This window comes from Nicotiana attenuata, unplaced genomic scaffold, assembly GCF_001879085.1.
Source record: "Nicotiana attenuata strain UT unplaced genomic scaffold, NIATTr2, whole genome shotgun sequence".
Classification (NCBI taxonomy): Eukaryota; Viridiplantae; Streptophyta; class Magnoliopsida; order Solanales; family Solanaceae; genus Nicotiana; species Nicotiana attenuata.
Window position 1 is genome coordinate 140,597 of NW_017670908.1, and position 5,402 is coordinate 145,998.

The 5,402-nt window shown below is 40.5% G+C and overlaps 1 long non-coding RNA gene across 2 annotated transcripts; it reads left to right on the forward strand.

Moving 5' to 3' along the window:
* Window positions 1-2,582: 2,582 nt before the first annotated feature.
* Window positions 2,583-4,874, forward strand: LOC109244406. Of its 2 annotated transcripts, none has more exons than XR_002070693.1 (2): window positions 2,583-3,559; window positions 3,655-4,874. It is a non-coding gene; the product is annotated as an uncharacterized LOC109244406 (long non-coding RNA). The 2 variants fall into 2 exon arrangements; XR_002070694.1 differs by having other exon boundaries at window positions 2,583-3,006.
* Window positions 4,875-5,402: the final 528 nt, after the last annotated feature.

Below are 5,402 nucleotides of genomic sequence, written 5' to 3' on the forward strand. Positions count from 1 at the left end.
GCGGAATGGAGTTCCATCAATTTCGTTAGCTTCGTTGGGTAATTTTGGACTTAGGGGCGTGTCCGGATTGTGTTTTGGAGGTCTGTAGCTTATTTAGGCTTTAAATGGCGAAAGTTGAATTTTTGGAGATTTTGACCGGTAGTGGACTTTTTGATGTCGGGTTCAGAATCCAATTTTGGAAGTTGGAGTAGGTCCATAATGTTAAACATGACCCTTGTGCAAAATTTGGGGTCAATCAGACGTGGTTTGATAGATTTCGGCATCGGTTGTACAAATTTGAAGTTTCAAGTTCTTTAAGTTTGAATTGGAGGGTGATTCGTGATTTTAGCGTTGTTTGATGTGGTTTGAGACCTTGACTATGTTCTTATGGTGTTTTAGGACTTGTTGGTATGTTTGGTTAAGTGTCCCGGGGGCCTCGGGTGAGTTTTGGGTGCTTAGCGGATCAAGATTTGGAATTTATGTTATTGCTTAAGTCTTCAGACTTCTGGTGTTTTCACACCTGTAGTGGGGAGGCCGCAGGTGCGGGACCGCACGTGCGGAAGATTAAGCGCAGAAGAGGATTTGGAAGGAGTGGTCAGGGGTCGCAGGTGCGAGATGAATTCCGCATATGTGATGCCCGCAGATGCACTGGAGAGATCGCAGGAGCGGACATGGGTCCGCAGGTGCGCACACGCAGGTGCGACCTTTTGATCGCGAAAGCAAGATCACTGGCAGAAAAAGAGCCAAGTCGAGGGTTTTAGCCCATTTTCAATTTTGGGACTTTAAGAGCTCGAATTGGGCAATTATTTGAGGGATTTTCAGAGAAAGCTTTTGGGTAACGATTCTTAACTCCTTTATGGTTATATTGCACTAGTCTAGGATTTTGACATCGGATTTGGACGATTTTTGTACGAGTGAACTCGTGAGTGAATGGCTGTTCATATTTTGTGACTTTTACTCGATTCCAAGACGTGTGCCCGGGGAGACTTTTTAGGACAATTTTCCAATTTCTTGCTTTAGCTTTGATTTCATTAGCTAGATTAGTTTCTTATAGTTATATTTATGATATGTAATTGATTTTGGCTAGATTTTGGCCATTCAGAGTCGGATATTCATGGAAAGAGCATTGTTTCAGATTGATTTGAGCTTGGTTCGAGGTAAGTGACTTGCCTAACCTTGTGTGGAGGAACTCCCCTTAAGATTAGGTACTGTTTGAGATATGAGCACCGTGTACATGAGGTGACGAGTGCGTACAATGGGCTATTTGTTAAAAAACACCGTGCTCATTAAGTAAAATATCTGCTTTCCTTTAACTGAGCTACACTAGTATATGTAATTTTCCTGTTTAGTTTAGAACAACATGACTACGTGTCTTAATTGCTTACCTGAATCCTGTGCAGCATGCTTAGTGAATTTCCTGCTTCTTTGTTGACTTGGACTTAGTCTAAATCGTAGTATTTCGTGTTATAGTTATAATTCTATTGTTCGCACTGTCTATTTACTTTTGGACTACGGAACGGTATTCCGGGGATCCCCCAGCACTGTATGTTTACTTTGGGACTACAGAACGGTATTCCGGGAGATCCCCCTGTACTGCTTATTTACTTTAGGAATACGGAACGGTATTCTGGGAGAACCCCCAGCACTGTATATTTATTTTGGGACTACAGAATAGTATTCCAGGAGATTCCCCTATGCATTTACGTTTACGTTTGGGACTACGGGACGGTATCCCGGGAGATCCCATGTTGCTATTACTGTGTTCTGAGCTGTTGGATTTCATTGAATTTTATTCCTGTTAGATTTCCGTAATTAGTTTACTGTAATACTTCTTTCGGTCTTATTTCATTATATTTATACCAGTAGGGCCCTGACCTGATCTCGTCACTACTCGACCGAGGTTAGGCTTGCCACTTACTGGGTACCGTTAGGGTGTACTCATGCCCTTTCCTGAACATGTTTTTCGTGAGCAGATCTAGGTTCATCGTACCAGCCTCATCACTAGTTGCAGTCGGTGCTGTTTGTTGGAGACTTCAAGGTACATCTGTCCGCGCCCGCAGATCCTCGGAGTCTGCCTCTATCCCCTTATGTTCATTCCTCTTTCTTTCCGTAGAGGTGATGTATAGAACAGTAAAACTTCTTAGTAGCTTGTGACAATGCGACATTCCGGGTTTTGGGAAAAGTGAGTATTGTATATGTCGAGCAGCATTGTTCTGCTTATTAACTATATTGTTAGCTGTTATCCTTGTGTTTTCATTTCATTTCCGCATTAGTAGGCTTACCTAGTCGTAGAGACTAGGTGCCGTCACGACAGTTCACGGAGGGAGAACTTGGGTCGTGACAACCGCTCGTTTTCACAAGCTTGAATTCAAGTTAGGTGCCAAATTCATATTCTCTATGTAGAGAGAGAAGTGGTAAAGTTGACATGCGTCGTGCCAAGACATTAAATGCGGTACTTGGTAGGAGCCAACTCATTGTTTTTTAAATTTTAAGTCTTTTTCGAATTTTTATTTTTTAAAATAGGTTAGTATATTATTTTTTATTAATTTGTAAAGGTTTTACATTTTTTGGAGTTGATTTGTGCAGGTCGGGTGGTCCGGACAACCCCAAACCAGCAGTAGCTAAAAATAGCAGAAAAATGCAAAACATCAGGCTCACGAACAAGGTCAAGCGATGCAAAGAACAAGTTATTCCCATTAATATTCGCGATCGCCAAGAGAGAAACACGGTCGCGGCTCAGTGGGAATTTTTCGTTCTTCACGAATGCCTGAACCTGACATGATCGCAGTTCTCCCGGGTAAGTGCCCGTCCAATAAGACACTGGAAATCAGTTATTGAACCCTCTTCTCCTCATAAGTCATTCTCTTTCTCCCTCACCCTTCGAAAATCCCATCACCCTTACCCACAAAGCAGATTCTTCCCCTTTGCATTGAAGGAATTTGAGGGCTTAATTTGAGGCAAGCCCTCTCTAGTCGCCTCTGTTCTCACCTCTATTTTATTTCTTTTCAATTCAAGGTGATTTTACAGGTATATCTTTTATCCATTGTTCTATCAGGCTTCAGTATGTTATGAAAGTATCATCATCTAAAATCTCCTGAAACTCAAAGGATTGAGTATTTTTGTGAAATTTGTTACTAATCTGAAAATTGGCTGAAAGCTATGGCTTAGGATGTGGCTTGAATATTGATTCAATTTGTCTGTGTGCTTGTTTGTTGGGTGAGGTTGGCTGAGAGGTTGATTAGGTTGTATTCTGTAAAAATTTTGGGGTTTAGATCCGAGCTTTAATGCTGGGGAATTTCTATAAAGTCGATGCCCACCGTGTGCTTGATGAAATGTCAGAAAGAATTGTTTTTGGGTGAGGAAGAAGACCTTCGCAATCGCGATGCCCCATTCCGCGATCACGTATGTCTAATTTTTTTTATATGAAAATTTCCCTTCACGATCATGACGTCCTTTTGACAATCACAATACTCTATATCTGCTGAAAACAAAAATGTCTTCGCCAACGTGGTGCCTATTTCTCATTCACGATTCTCTACCCTCCATGCTGCCAAAATAGTAGCCTTCCAGATTTTGATTTGTAAGCTTTTTGATCCCTTTCGTTGGCCCAAACACACCATAATACAGTGCTGTAATTGTCCATACAAGATTTTAACATAGAGTATACTTTTGTAGGTACTTGAGCATAAATGGCATTGAGAAATGATGAAACTTGCAATCACCTATACCCCATGCTTTGGAAGAGGAGTATTTTGATCGGGACAGATTCATAATTACTGAATGTGAAAGAAAATATGACAGAACCATGTCACAGAGCATCGTCAAGGAAAGGGGTATCCATGTCGACAAACTTGAAGCTATGATGCCAGATTTTTTTAGAATATTGACTAGCAGTGGATGAATTTGCTTCACTCATGAATCAATCAAAGTTAACTACATAATAGTTGGGTAATTTTACGCAAATGTCCTAAGAGCTGACTTCTAAGGGAAACTATTTACCATTGTTAGGGTTAAGCGCGTAAACATTGGTCTGGAGGTACTAAATGCACATTTTGGACTTCCTAATGTTGACAACAAGGTATACAAAGCTAGAGCAAAGGAGAGGGAAAGCCAGTGGTTGGTAGAAATGATTCATGATGGGGTAACCCTGATTTGGGAAAGATTGCACAAAGGGGTTGAGTTTTCTGAATTCATAGCTGAAGCCAAAACTTGGTTGTCCATAATTGGTGCTAGAATTATGCCATCTATACATGAGTCCGAGGTGACTTCTGACACGGCATTGATGATTACTACTATTATAGATAACTTACATGTGAACGTGGGCCTACATGTGGTGACTGAGACTGATGAAGCATGTAACAGGAGTTCTAAGAGTCTATTCTTTACATCATTGATTACTCAGTTGTTCTATGATGTTGGGGTTCTAAAAGACCCACATGATTCTGAGAAAGGCACAAACAAACCAATTAATCCCTTAATCAGAAAGGGACCAAGTGGTGAGTACAAGAAGAGAAAGATTGATTTATCATCTTGTAACGACCCGACCAGTTGCTTTGTGTAATTGCTCCTAGTTTCCCCTTTTTATGCTTCACACATGTATTTTTATGATTTTATGACTTGGGGGGTCGGTTAGTTTCGTTCTAGGAAGCTTTCGGGTTGATTTAAACCCTTTGGTTGACTTAGAAGCTAAAAGTAGAAATGTTTACCAAACTTTGACTTTTGTGAAAACAACCCCAGAACGGTATTTTCATGGCTGCGATATCTTTGTATCATGATTTCGGACTTGGGCATATGCCCGAAATTGATATCAGAAGTCCGAAGGTTGATTCGTATTGTTTTGCCGAAATTAGGCAATTTGAATTTGAAAAGTTTGATCGTAGGTTGAATTTTAGCTATAGAGTTCGGAATTTCATGTTGGGTCTTGGAATAGGTCCATTATGCTATTTAGAACATGTCTGCAAAATTTGGTATCATTTGGAGTTGAATTGATATGATTCACACGTTTAGTTGTAATTCTAGAAGTTCTTAAAATTTATGAAATTCATGCGTTTTAGTGTTTGATTCATAGTTTTAGATGTTATTTTTATTTTTTTTATCGTGCGAGCGAGTTCGTATGATATTTTTAGACTTGTGTGGATGTTTGGTTTGGAGTCCCGAGGGCTCGGATAAGTTTCGGACATCTTCTGAAGTATATTAGACTAAAATTGCAGAATCTGGTGTGTTGATGCTTCAGGCATCGCATTTCTGAATACCAAGTTTGCAATTGCGAGCTTAGCATGGGTGCCTCGGGTATCGCAATTGCGGTACAACGCTTGTAATTGCGAATTGATATTGGACTTTAGGTAGATTGCATTTGCGACTAAATTGTCGCTTTTGCGAAGGGGCAGGGTTCGCTTTTGCGAACCCATTGATCACAATTGGGA